Source organism: Protopterus annectens, chromosome 2.part2 (assembly GCF_019279795.1).
Source record: "Protopterus annectens isolate FY-2018-M chromosome 2.part2, PAN1.0, whole genome shotgun sequence".
In the NCBI taxonomy this organism is placed as follows: Eukaryota; Metazoa; Chordata; order Ceratodontiformes; family Protopteridae; genus Protopterus; species Protopterus annectens.
In genome coordinates this window covers 658,029,789-658,045,103 of record NC_056730.1, presented here as the reverse complement: position 1 = coordinate 658,045,103, position 15,315 = coordinate 658,029,789, and positions in this window count along the sequence as shown.

The following is a 15,315-nucleotide window of genomic DNA, read 5'->3' as shown; positions in this document are numbered from 1 at the left end:
TATAACATCAATAGGGCATGTTGGCGGGACAGATTTGTGTCCCAGAGACTCCCCCTTCTGTGAAATAGACTCCCTCTTCATGTCAAACAGAGTACCTTATTATCTCTTTTTAAGCGCAACCTGGATAACTGAATGGGGAACAGAAAATACACCCCTGGGATTCTACCTGTGTCCTTGCTGGACATGGGCATCGGGTGCTGACTTGTGGGATTTTTGGCTAAATTCTTGGCTAGGCTTGTAAGGGCCTCAAGGCCAATAGCCTAGTAACTTCCTATGAAATCTACACCAAAAATAAATATGACTTACTGGAGGAACAGTTTTCTAACTCAACACTTTCTCAGCCAGTGGAATAAATTGCCACTACAGGTCAAACAAACTACTGTGGCTTCCTTTACGGCAAGTCTTAATGACCAAATGGGTAGACAAAAATTTACACCTGGGTTATCAAGCATGGCCCTGCTCTACCTTTGAGTTGAGAACTATTAAGTACTTGAAAAGAGCGGCAAGAACCCTATTAAGCTTGTCTGCTTAAAGGTGTATATAGCTAGACAACCTATGGTCCGTGTAATCACTTACCTAATATATAACTATGCTCATAAGTACAGCACTAACTTAATATGGCTACAAAATCATGTAGACTGCAGTCAGATCATTTGCCATACACAGACATGCTTCCTACCAATATTAATCAATGTATAACATAAGGAAAACCTATGTGTTCAGTAATTTACATACTAGTCTTTATTTGTAGGCTTACTGCGGGGTTTTGTATAGGCCTCAGACGAATTACAGATAATTCTCTACTCCAGAGTGAGAGATCAAACAGAAGGTAAATGCTGGTTATTTGTTATTTTTACTGGTGCATATTCACTATATGCACAACTTAATATCATGCGTTCCGGCCCCAAAACCCGGACCACACCACAAAAGGAGGGGGTGTATCCATATTCATAAAGGATACTCACACCTCCAGGTTGGTGGCAACGCACAAAGCTTCAGAAACCATCCAGGTGCAACTAACCATAGGCAAAACTGCTCTACAAATTGTAGCATGCTACAGGCCACCCTCTCAAACTCAGGAACCCCACACAGCCTTCCTGAAGACACTGGAGGGTATAAATGTATCTCCAAACACCATCATATTGGGTGACTTCAACTACCCGAATATAGACTGGGAACATTACTCAAGCCCTAACTTTCTAGCCCAATGGTTCCTGGAGTTCATAAATTCAAATGCCATGGAACAGCTAGTCACTGTTCCCACGAGAGGAGAAAATATACTAGATCTCATTGTCACAAACATGGGGACAAAATGCTCCACACCGGAAGTATATCCCTCATTGGTGAGATCTGATCATAAACTAATCTCACTGGAAATCCACATCCCGCCCCCACCCCAAGCAAAAAAGACCATAGTGAAGAACTTCTCTAAAGCAAACTTCACACTACTCAAGACTGGTGTGGTATCCTTCAAGGCCCCTGAGCCAGAGGAAACCACAACCCAAGCTGCGGAAGCCCTTACAAATGCCTTCTATGAACACCTCCAGGGCTGCATGGATCAGGCAATCCCAAATAAAACCAAGACACTTTCCACAAAGGGCAAACGTCCAGTCTGGTGGACCCCAGCCATTAACAAACTTTACAATAAGAGGAGAAAGCTATTACATGATAGAACAAAATCCATAAAAGGGAAGTCACCACTGATCATTATTAGTAAAAAATACGAGCACTCATAAAATCAACTAAGGCCAATTTTGAGAGAAAAATTGCCATGGATTCAAAGGACAATCATAAGGCCTTTTTCAGCTATGTTAGGAACCTGGGTGGAAACTCCCAGATATGCTCAGAATTAGTCCAAAATGATACAAAAATCACTGAACCCACAGACATTGCCAACATACTGGCAGACAGGTTCAGTGCAAACTTCACCCCTCTCCCCTAAAGGAGAGATAACTATCCCAGCCGAGTGTAGCCTCCCGGACATCTCAAATGCGCAGGTGAAAGCTGCTCTCTAAAGCTAAAACACAGCATCAATGGGACCGATGGTGTCCCCGGCTGTGTGCTACACGAGCTAAATGAGGAATTAAACCCGCACATAAGGCAGCTGTTTAATCTTAGCCTTACCACAGGATACGTGCCCAAGGAGTGGCGACGGCAACTGTGGTCCCACTCCACAAAGGCGGTGCCTCACGGACCCTGGTAATTACCGCCCCATAAGCTTAACAAGTCTAGTCTGCAAAGCTATGGAGAGGATCATAATGGAGCTCATAAACAAAGATATAGGGACTTGCAGACATTGGACCCAACCCAGTTTGGCTTTGTCAAGGGAAGATCATGCCTTTTGAACTTGGTTGACTTCTTCGAAACAGTCTCCAAGGCCATTGATGAGGGAAAGGCAGTCCATACAGCCTACCTTGACCTTGCAAAGGCTTTCACACAATACCCCACTCGGGTATTGTAGAAAAACTTACCAGCTTAAATGTAAACCCATATGTCACAAGATGGGTTACAAACTGGCTTAAGGACAGAACCCACAGGGTTAGAGTTGCTGGCGCTGTGTCAGACTCCAAGCCGGTCACAAGTGGTGTCCCACAGGGCTCGGTCCTTGGCCCCTATTGTTTGGCATCTACTTCTCAGAAGTACAGGCCAACATGGGAGGACTTTGGCTGACAAAGTTTGCAGACGACTGCAAACTGGGCCATAGTGGAAAGTGCATCGGACACGGATATCCTTCAGAAGGGACTCACGGAAACAGATAGCTGGTGCCAGAGCCATGGCCTGAAGTTAAACGCCAAAAATGTATAGTCATACCCTTCGGGAAAAACAAGGTAACCCCAAGCTACCATATAGGTGGCAATCCACTAAGCACAGAAGAGGTTATCAGGGACCTGGGGACCCAGGTTGACAGTGGCCTTTCTTTGACACTCACATTGCTAAAGTGGTTAGAAAGACCTTCTACATTGCCCACCTGATCATGAAGGGATTCACATCCAGATCTAGTGAGGTCATTGTTCCCTGTACTCTTCACTTATCAGACCAATGATCGAGTACAATGCCCCATTCGGGATGTATCTCACCCGACATCTGCAGCAATTGGAGAGACCCCAAAAGTTCCTCACCAAAAGGATAAAGGGACTCCAAAATCTGTCATATGCTGCCAGATTGAAGAAACTCCAGCTCTATTCAGTCGCATACCGTCTGCTCAGAGGTGACATGTGCCTGACATACAAGGCCATGTCCAACCCGGAATTAATGGACATGCTCCACCTCAAAAAATCCAAATCCACCAAAACCACTAGAGCAAGCGACTTAAACCTTAGCACGGATATAAATGGGACGTGCTGGAGGGATAGATTTATCACTCAGAGACTCCCTATGCTGTGGAATAAAATCCCGGTCCATGTGAGGCAGAGCACCTCGCTGACTCTGTTCAAGAGAAATCTAGACCTGTGGATGGGAGATCGTAGGTTTACCCCAGGAATCATCTCTGTGTCACTGCTGGACAGAGGCACAACAAACTAATGGGCACAGTATTTTTTCATATAAGGGGTGGCGTAAGCCACAATAATTTGGGCTAGGCTTATAAATGCCTTAGGGCAGATAGCCTAGTATAAACCTATGAACCTATGAACCTATGAATTGGAATAATTAAAAAAGGAAAGTATGTAAACAGAAGTAAACTTCCATGCTAAGTTTCACAATTTGAGCAGCAGTTCAGCATTATGTAAATGAGTGGTGATGGTCCACTGATTAAATCAAGGTAAAAAATGGAAAGCTTTATTACCCAGGACTGCCCCCTGTACTATTAATGGACAGAGGAAGCTCCTAAATGCTTTATCCTGTGCATGGGTCCCCTCAAATTGTCTATGGTATGATTACAGTTATTCTCATTAGAGATAATCTATAACTGCCAAAATAATAATAATAATAATAATAATAATAATAATAATAATACTTCATTAATAATGTGTAGTTACCAAATGGGGTAGGTTAATTCAGTACACAAAGGGAAACTGGCTAGGCTTAAAGCCTAGTACTTAATTATGAAGTTATGTAAGCAACATGTTTATCTGCATACACACACACACACACACACATATATATATATATATATATATATATATATATATATATATATATATATATATATATATATATATATATATATATATACACACACATACATTTAAATGAGGATATGAAACATCCCACACAGTTCTACAGCTAGAAGAATGCATATAGGTGGATACTATACACTGACAGCCTGATGAAGGTCCTTTTCATATACAAAGACAAAGGTGATGGGTGAAGGAGTACTGGGTATTGTGCCCAAATGATGAAAAGAAAAAGAATCAAAATCAAAGAGATAAGTGCAACAATCACCACAATCACCAACAATCTCCCCTCTTCACACACACACACACACACACACACACACGCACGCAGGCACGCACACGCACGCATGCACGCACACACACACACACACACACACACACACACACACACACACACACACACACACACACACACACACACACACACACACACACACGCATACTGCTTGCCCAAGGGCCTTTGATTTCTCATTTATTTACAGTTTGAAAATCAAGTGATCCCACTTGGTGGACGTCAAACATTCCTAATAGGAAACTAGTGAGACAGTTGCTTCAAAAAACAACTCTTTATAATTCATTTAATCTCTCTGTTGAACTGTTTAGACATCTGCTCTTAATACCTCTTCTCTGGTGTAATCTGGGAGCATAATGTGGTTAAGTGACTTGACTCAGTGTTGTGCAGATGTACATATTCAGATTAATAGCAATAACATCAGAACAGATATTTAGCAATACAGCTTGAGGTCACAAAACAGCTCATGAAAATGATGCACAGAATCTACACAGTCGCAGAAGCACATATGAGTTCTGAAAGTCAGGGCTAATGCAAAGTGATAACGAAAATTGATATTTAGTCAGTTACCTGTTGAAATAAGGTTGTGAGTGACTTAATTTGCAGTGAGGGGCATGAGAGGAAGAAAAAGCTGCAGCACGTGGGGATATAATGTATAATTCCCTTTTGACATTTTGAATTCCATAGCTGTACAATATGATGTAAATATCTTCTTTGCTTGCAACTTGTCTGTGTATTTCTTTACAAATTCATTTTGACATTTACTAATAGCTGAAACACTTGAATGAATGCTCAGCTGTTTATGAGCATGTGTCACATTTCACAGCTGTTGCAGCCCGCATCTTATTCCCAAGCAGTTAACACATTTTAGCCTACTTTTGGCATGTTAATTATTCCTCATGTGAATTCTTCCAAGCACAATCACTCAATGACTATATACAAACCTATTGGCACCTTTTGTTTTCCAAACTGTCTTATATCATCTGTCAACACTCTTCTGCTAGATCTACAACTTCCCCTGCTTTTTTTCCTCACTTATTTGGTCATTTACTGCTTTGGACACTTTGATGTTTTTTTTTGTCATCCACATATCTCACCTCCACACTGATAAACATATGGAGAGATAAGGGGCAGTACAGACATAAACATAAGATGGGTGATCAGCATCATAGACAGGTAAACATACAGAGCAATAACACAAACAGATGCCCAAGGAATAAAGGCTACTCTTAATGGCACTTTGTACTGTCTATACAATGACCACTGATTTATGTGGAAACTCAACCATGACATTTCAACAGCTTTGACACTGTACATCAAAAAAAGAGTGAAATGTGCCATATGCTTTGCAGAAGGCATGATGTAAATCAACACAAGGTTTGGTACAGATAACCAGTGTGGTATTTCTGATATATTTAGCTTGGTATTGCATTTCCCAGCAGCACCTAATAGTATGTATCTCTTTAAAATGTCCAGGAACAATTGGCTGTATGTGGCTGCAACAAATACTAAGTGATCCCAGAGTGGTACACTATTATGGTCAAGCCCCCAAAATAAAACTGTGCTGAGCTAGCTAGCCCCAACATCATATTATATTCCTTAACACCAACAGAAAATTTTATTATTCTAGGATACTACACATCCTCATCCCCAACCTACTATAACCACATCTGCCTGTTCTGCTTTTACCTTTCCATTTCTCAGCCCCCTATTTCTTACCCACCACTCTCTTATCTACCAGCCAAACATAACCATTGATCTGATGTTGCCAATTTTCATTCATTCCTCAACAACTGGGTTCAGATCTAACTGTTGTATCTGACTTAGGTTCATAGGTTCATAGGTTCATAGGTTCATACTAGGCTATCTGCCCAAGGGCATTTATAAGCCTAGCCCATAGTTATGTGGCTTTCGCCACCCCTTTAGTTTGAATAAAAACTATGCCTATCATTTTTCTGTGCCTCTGTCAAGCAGTGACACTGAAGTAATCCCTGGGGTATATCTGCGATCTCCCATCCATTGGTCAAGATTCCTCTTGAACAAGGCCAGCGAGGTGCTCTGCCTCACATGTACCGGGATTTTGTTCCACAGCATAGGGAGTCTCTGGGTGATGAATCTGTCCCTCCAGCACATTCTATTTATAACCATGTCAAGGTTTGAGTCTCCCGCCCTTGTGGTTCTGAGGGATCTAGATTTTTTGAGGTGAAGCATATTCATCAAATCTGGGTTTGACATGGCCTTATATGTCAGGCACAGGTCACCTCTGAGCAAGCGGTATGAGACTGAATAGAGCTGGAGTTCTTTCAGTCGGGCAGCATAAGACATATTTTTGAGACCCTTTATCCTTTTGGTGAGGAACTTTTGGGGCCTTTCAAGCTGCAGCAGGTGTCTGGTCAGATACATTCCGAACGGGGCATTGTACTCAATCATAGGTCTAATGACTGATGAATACAGGGGGACGATGACCTCCCTTGATCTAGATGTGAATCCCTTCATGATCAGGTGGGCGATATAGAAGGTTTTCCTAACTACTTTAGCAACATGAGTGTCAAACGAAAGGCTACTGTCAACTTGGGTCCCCAGATCCCTGATGACTTTTTCTGTGCTCAGTGGATTGCCACCTATATGGTAGCTAGGGGTAACCTTGTTTTTCCCAAAGGGTATGACTATGCATTTTATGGCGTTTAACTTCAGGCCATGGCTCTGGCACCAGTTATCCGTTTCTGTGAGGCCCTTCTGGAGGATATCTGTGTCAGATGTGTTTTCGACTATGGCGCCCAGTTTGCAGTCATCTGCAAACTTTGTCAGCCATAACCCTCCTGTGTTTGCTTGTACTTCAGAAAAGTAGATGCCGAACAAGAGTGGACCCAGGACTGAGCCCTGTGGGACACCACTTGTGACAGGCTTTGAGTCTGACATGGCTCCAGCAACTCTGACCCTGTGGGTTCTGTCACTTAGCCAGTTTGCAACCCATCTTGTGATGTATGGGTTTACATTCAAGCTGATGAGTTTTTCGATGATACCTGAGTGGGGTATTGTGTCGAAGGCCTTTGCCAGGTCGAGGTAGGCTGTATGGACTGCCTTTCCCTCATCAATGGCCTTGGTGACTGTCTCAAAAAGTCAACCAAGTTTAAGAGGCAGGATCTGCCTTTGACAAAGCCAAACTGGGTTGGATCCAAAGTCTGCAAGTTCCCTATGTCTTTATTTATGAGTTCCATTATGATCCTCTCCATGGCTTTGCAGATAAGGCTTGTCAAGCTAATGGGCGGTAATTTCCAGGGTCTGTGGAGGCACCGCCCTTATGAAGTGGGACCACAGTCGCGTGCCACTCCTTGGGCACGTATCCTGAGGTGAGGCTAAGATTAAACAGCTGTCCTAACTGTGGGTTTAATTCCTCGTTGAGTTCATGAAGCACACAGCCGGGGACACCATCCGGTCCCATGGATGCTGTGTTTTTGCCTTAGTGAGGGCAGTTCTCACCTGGGCGTTGGAGATGTTTGGGGGCTACAATCCTCTGGAATAGATATCTCTCCTTTGGGGAGGGGAGAAGTTTGCACTGAACCTGTCAGCCAGTATGTTAGCAATGTGTGTAGGTTCAGTAATTTTCACATCATTTTGAACTAATTCTGAGCATATCTGGGAGTTTCCTCCTAGGTTTCTAACATAGCTAAAGAAGGCCTTATGATTGTCTTTAGAGTCCTTGGCGATTTTTCTCTCAAAATTTGCCTTGGATGATTTTATGAGAGCTCTTAGTTTTTACTTATAATGATCAAAGGTGTCTTACCTTTCAAGGATTTTGCTCTATCTTGTAGTAGCTTCCTCCTTTTGTTGTAGAGCTTGTTTATGGCTGGGGTCCACCAGACTGGATGCTTGCCTTTGGTACAGAGAGTCTTAGTTTTGTTTGGGATTGCCTGATCCATGCAGTCCTGTAGGTGCTGGTAGAAGGCATTTGCAAGTGATTCAGCGGTTTGAGTAATGTTTACCACTGGCTCAGGGGCCTTAAAGGAGACCACACTAGTTTTTAGAAGTGTGAAATCAGCTTTTGAGAAGTTTTTCACTGTGGTCTTTTTTGTTTCAGGTGGGGGCGGGATGAGGACCTCCAGCGAGATTAGTTTATGATCTGATCTCACCAGTGAGGGGTACACTTCCGGTGTTGAACATTTTGATCCCATGTTCGTGATGATGAGATCAAGTATGTTTTCTCCTCTTGTAGGGATGGTGACTAGTTGTTCCATGGCATTTGAGTTTATGAACTCCAGGAATCTTTGGGTTAGAGTGTTCGGGCTTGAGTAGTGTTCCCAGTCTATATTAGGGTAGTTGAAGTCACCTAGTATGATGGTGTTTGGAGATACATTTATCCCCTCCAATGTTTTCAGGAAGGCCATGTGAGGTTCCTGAGTTTGAGAGGGTGGCCTGTAACATGCTACAAATTGCAGAGCAGTCTTGCCTATAGTTAATTGCACCTGGATGGTCTCTGATGCATCGTGCGTTGCCACCAACCTTGAGGTGTGGGTGTTCTTTATGAATATGGACACCCCCCCTCCTTTCTTGGTGTTGTCCGGATTTTGGGGCCGGAATGCATGATATGAGGTGAAACCTGTTAGTGCTGGGGTGCTCTCAGGAGCCTTGAACCAGGTTTCTGTCACAGCACAGACATCGATGTTCTCCATATTGAGAAGGGCCTCGAGTGCGTGCATCTTGAGATTGAGACTTCTGGCATTGAGCAGCATTACCCTTAGTTTTTTTCCTTTTTGGTGTTCTAGGGTGGTAGGTTTAGAATTTGAGCCTTGCCTAAAAAAGGCACTATGGGGGTGGCAAGAGCCTTTGCCAATATCCGGAAGCCCAGGGGTGACAGGTGCAAGCCGTCCCTTGCGAAGCAGCGTGGCTTGTCCAGCATGTCATCCCAGGCAGACAGACATTGGATCCCGTTTGAATGACACCAGAATTTAAGCCAATTATTAAAGCTGATCATCTTATCACTGTATTATGGCATCATTCTAGGTGAAGGTAGGATACTGCTCAAGGTCAGGGTCATACCTGCCTGGGCTACATAATCAGAGAGCTCCTCGATGTCCCTTTTCATGTAGTCCAAGGAGGTACATCTCAGGTCGTTGACACCAGCGTGGACAATGACTTTGTCCATTATTTTCAGCTCATGGCCACTTGAAAACCATTGAGGTCCTCCCTTACCCATCATAATGTTCTAAACCCCTAACATACCTGAGATCTCGTTTGTCACTTTCACGTTCGGATGTGGTCACTGTGAGCTCTTGAGCTTAGTGTTCAAAAGACACAGATAAGTTATTATCTTATTATTTTACTATCTTATTATTCCTTTTTATAGCTTATATATTTCTCCCGACCTACACGTTAGTGTAATTTGTTCTTAACATCATTGGTAAACTTTCCCTGGTATCCCTTTTATACGGCTGATGTATTATTCAATACCATTGTTGGTATCTCCTTCCCTTTTTCTACCTGTTAAAAAAAAAAGTTTTGTTTTTCTCTCTCAAAAAATGTTTGTTAAAATGACTGAAAAATCTTCTGGTTTTAAAAAGTGCTAGAAGTGCGGTCATAAGTTTCCACTTTCTGATGGACATGCTTTGTGAGTTTATTGTCCAGGCCCTGAGCACCTTCAGAAAGATTGTGACAGCTGAAAATCTTTTAATCCTTGGACTGTTGTAGACTGTAAGACCAAGCTTATTTTAAAAGGCTTGCTTCCTTCTACTTTTTCAGAGGCTTTATCTGGGGCTCAATGCCCAAACCTATGACAAAGGAACAATCTAGAAAGCCCTTGGATCCATCAGGCTTTTTAGGATCCACCTCTTTCTTGGATCTGATGATGGAGCCTCCAAGAAAGAAACACAAAAAGTCAGATCCAAAGACCACTCCTTCACCAAAGTTGGTGTTAGACACCAAATCAGCTTCCTCAATCCTGTATTATCAGATCTGAGACCTGTACCTTGGGCCAGATATTCACCTTCCATAGATCTGGTACCCTTTTCAGTCCCATCCCCTTATTTAGAGCCTCATCAGCATTCTAGGTCTCCCTCTATGGCCTCATCATCTTGCTCCCCAAGAAGTCTGACCAAAGCAGATGTGAATAGAATAATGAAGAAGTTTCTTTTGATGCAGATTCAGATGGGAGTTCTTCTGGCTCCTACCCCTTCAGATCAGGAAGCCCTCAGCAACAGTACACCACCGATCTCTTCTGCTTCTCCGATCTGACTCATGGTTTCAGAGCTCTTGGATCTGAGTTTTCTGGGATCATCTAGGTCAGAACCAAAGATCATAGTATATTTGGATCTGAGGCCTTATGAACCAATGGGGCAAAAGGATTACTTCTCTGCTCAGTCGACTTCCTTATCCCCAGACCATCCCACTTTTGAGGTAGTAGAGAGAGTGTTTTCTGCTTCTGCAAGACATATGGTCCCCTCCCTCCTTGAATCTCCCTTCTGGATCCCATATGTCTCTGCGCCTTGATCCTCATCACTGTACTCCACACAGACAGTCAGCCCATAGTCTCCAGGCTACCCAACAGGGTATTACCATTTCTTCCGATACTTCTCGAACACCCCATCAAAGAAGTCCCTAGGAAGAAAACTGCAAGAAGAGGCACTTGACTCCCCTCAGCAGCCTGTCACTGAAGATACTGATTTTGATTAGGGGGAAGAGTCCCCAAGATCACCACCGGATGATGTCTCATTTACAGACATCCTAGAGATTCTTAAGCAGAGGGGTGGTTAGTCTACCAATAAGCCTTCCCAAGTGGAATCAGTATTCCTGGAAGCCTTTTGGTCTGGCCCATCTCCCTCCTGGGTGACTCCACCTGCCGTAGAGCTCATAGACTTGATCTCTAGGTGGGCATAGAAGGAACCATATACAGTTGAGCTGATCCCCAATAGACCAGACTAGATTTTGGCACCACCTAAAGGAAAGGAATTTTGGAGCGGGGGAGTACCGGTAGATGCCATAGTAATGGTGATGGCCACTAAGAAGGAACTCGTGGAATAGAATTCTTCTGTCCATTTCCCTAACATGGAGTCAAGGGCATTAGACAAATTTGGAAGCATGTTTATGCTTCAGCAACAGTTGCACTCAGATCGCTGAAATATCTGGCACACTTCACTAGATTGCAGAGGGATTTGATTAAGGAACTTTCCAAATCTCTCTCTGGGACAAGTACTTCTGAAGCTCAGACTTCTGTGGCCTCACAATTGGCTACCCTACAATCAATCACTAATTCGTCCATGAGGCTCATTTCACATGCAGCTGAAGGTACCTCAAGGGCAGCAGGTTCAGGCATTTCCATTAGGAGATATGCCTGGATGCTCTTGTGTGAATTTGAGGAGGCCTTCAAGTCCTCCTTCATCAATGCACCTTTTGACAGACACTCTTTGTTTGGCACTAAGATAAAAGACACACTCTCCAGGTGTGAGCAAGACAGAAAGACCCTCTTTGCAGTGGGAGTATGTTTTTCGACCCCCAAAGAACTTTTTTCCAGGAATCAATGAGGAAGTCAAAAAATGTCGTTCAGAAAGTTCCAGGGTTCTTTCCAAGATCCACATGGAGATAGTTCCCCCAGGGGCAGAGGGGGTAACTCAAATGGAAGATGTCACCCACATGGCAGTGGACGCCTGTAGAACCAGGGATCTAGAGATTCTTCTCTGACAGACCCTACCAATGCTCCTGAGAGGAGGCCTGAATGTTCACTTCTGGAGGCAGTTGGGGGTTGTTTATCTTGGTTTACCATCAAATTGTTGAAAGCCCAGTTACACGACAACTACCTCCTCTCAGATGGTAGGCATAACTGTCAGAATGTCGAAGTTGAAGTGTCCGTCAGTTAAGAAGGATGTACACATGGCAGGGACACACAGCATGGTTGGCAACGGCAGCTGCCAACATTAATATCGACAGTACGTTGTTGATATTGATGCGTCGACCTTTGGACCTACTTAATATTTATGAGTTGAGCATATGCATCACATAATCAATGTTCACGGTTGTGAGTTTCAAGCTTTGATAGTAAACCATTTATCTCTGCATCAGAGAGCCTGGCTAAACATTACAAAAGATGCATGGGTGCAGATGATTATTTACAGAGGTTATATAATTCTCTTTTTCCCACCCCCCCTTCAACAGTAAACAAAATTCTTGATGTCAGAGGAAAGCAGCACCTCTAGAAATAAAAAAGCTACTAAAAAAAAGAGTAATCCAAGAGGTCCTCCAGACCAGAATAAATCCAGAATTTACTCAAGATTCTTTTTAGTGCCAAAAAACCAGGGGACTGGAGACCAATTTTGGATCTCAGCAATCTGAACAAATGAGTTCAGTATGCACAGTTCTGGGTGGTCATAGTTCAGTCCATTTTGTCTTTCCTGCACAAGGACAACTGGATGTGCTCAGTAGATTTTCAGGATATGAACTATTCACATAAAAATGAGCAGGTGATCCAGGAGATACCTACACTTCCAGCTGGGAGCCAGTCATTACCATTTCAGAACTCTGTCCTTTGGCCTCACCATAGCCCCCAGGTGGTTCACCAAATGCACATCAATGATAGCAGCTCACTTGAGACTGCAGGGATTTTAAGTGTTTCCGTACCTGGACAACTGACTCATAATCACTCTGACCAGGCGTCTACTGATAAAAGCCAGAGACCATGTACTCCAGACTTGCTGTCTTCTGGGGATTGCCATAAATTATAACAAATCTCAAAATTGTCTCTGACACTGGAATTCATAGGATTGATTTTCAACACAGTATCCATGACAACCTCTCTTCCTTTTCCATGAGTACAGACTATCTGATTCCAGGTTAGAAAGACAATCCAAAATTCTTCAGTTTCAGCCCAATTGAGACTAGAAGCCTCAGGATCAATGTCTGCAGTGATAGTTCTAGTTCCACTAGCAAGATTTCATATGAGCAGTGGTCCATTCTTCATCAGCATATGTCCACTCAGATAAAAATGACACAAGTGTGCAAAACATACCTTTGGTGGTGGATCTGCTCAGATCCAGTTCTACAAGGCTGTCTCTTCATTCTTCTTCAACCCAAGGCCATAGTGACCATGGACACATTCCAGATTGGGTGTGTGGGGGGTACTTCCTGGGGGAAAAAAAACAAACAGTTCAAGGCACATGGTCCCCTGAAGAGGACAATATGCATATCAGTGTCCTAAAAATGAGATGATTTGGTACATCAACAAACAAGGAAGAACCATATCTTGCCCCTTGTGTCAAAAAACTCTCAGAGTTTGGCAATCAGCAATCTCATCCAACCGATTTCAGACAGCAATGCACATTCCGGAGAAATCCAAAGTGATGGCAGACAAGTTGAGCAGGCCCATTCTACTACCTCACAAGTGGTCTCTCAACAAGAAAGTGGTGGAAATTATTTTTTGCCAATGGGGTCATCCATGCTGTGACCTCTTTGCATCTGTCCTAAACAACAAGTGCAGCAGGTTCTTTACTCCAATCTCCCCACTGGGGGAAGCACAGAGAAATGCTGTACTACACAATTGCCCCCTCAGTCTCCTCTATGTGTATCCCCAACCCCCTTAATCCTGAAATTTCTACACAAAGCAACCCAGTTGAAGAGAAAAGTCATCCTCATTACCCCTTACTGGCCTCAACAAATTTGGTTTCCCTTTATTTGGCCTCATCTTGTCTACCCTCCTTGGATTCTGGATCCAATGCCAGACCTTCTGTCTCACTCAACAGACATGATTCACCCAGATATCTGAAACCTAAAACTGACTGCATAGTTTCTCAACTTCCATTGACAGCCAGACAGCATATGCTCTCTTGCTCTGTTAGTCATATACTTTTGTCTTCCCACAAAGCTTCCACAAGGAAACTTTACAGAAGTAAATGGAAAATATTTGTTTTTTGGGCACAGCGGAAACATATTGACCCTTTTTCAGCACTAATACATAGTGTCCTTGAACTTTTAGCAGCAATTTTCAATGAAGGAACCAGCTTCTCAACTATTAGGGTACATCTAGCTGCCATTTCTAATTTTTATATACAGATTGAAAACTCCTCCTCCTTGGCTTCCTCTCAACATTGTAAGACCTTTATGAAAGGTACCCTTCTTTTGATACCCCTTTTTTAAGGATCCAACTCCGCCATGGGACTTTAATTTAGTATTACAGGCCTTAATTCATTCCCCTTTTGAACCAGCAGCTAAATGTGAACTTAAGTTTTTGATCTGGAAAACAATATTTTTGGTAGCTATCACCTCTGCTAGAAGACTGTCAGAACTTCAAGCACTGTCCTCTAAATCACCTTACTTAGTATTTTATAGGGATAAGGTAGCTTTACAAACCAATCCTTCATTCCATCCTAAAGTGGTGCTAGAATCAAACATCAACCAATCTATTAATTTGTCAGTTTTATTTCCAAATTCTACAAACAAAGGTGAATATATGTTCCACTTAGTGGATGTTCATAGGCAATTATGTTTTTATTTACGTAGAATGAAAAATTTCAGAAAAACAGATCAATCATTTGTTTCCGTTGTGGATTCCAACTTAGACAAGCCAGTCACAAAGGTAACCTTAGCCAGAGGGATGACTGATTGTATATCCTTTGTCTATAACAAATTAGGCCTTTCCTTACCTAAACCTTGGAGAGCCCATTCGACCAGGTCCATTGCACCTTCATCAGTATTTTTATTCAGGGCTTCCACAGATGACATATATGCAGCTGCTACTTGGCTAATCCTCATACCTTTATTACTCATTACAGATTGGATCTGGTCTCAAGGGGAAGAGCAGCCTTCAGCTCAACTGTGCTCAGGAACATCCTTCTTTATAGTCCTCCTAGGTTTTCAGGTAGCTGGGGACTCTGTCCCAATTATTGAGGAATGAATGAAAATTGACAACATCAGATATAAAAAAATGTA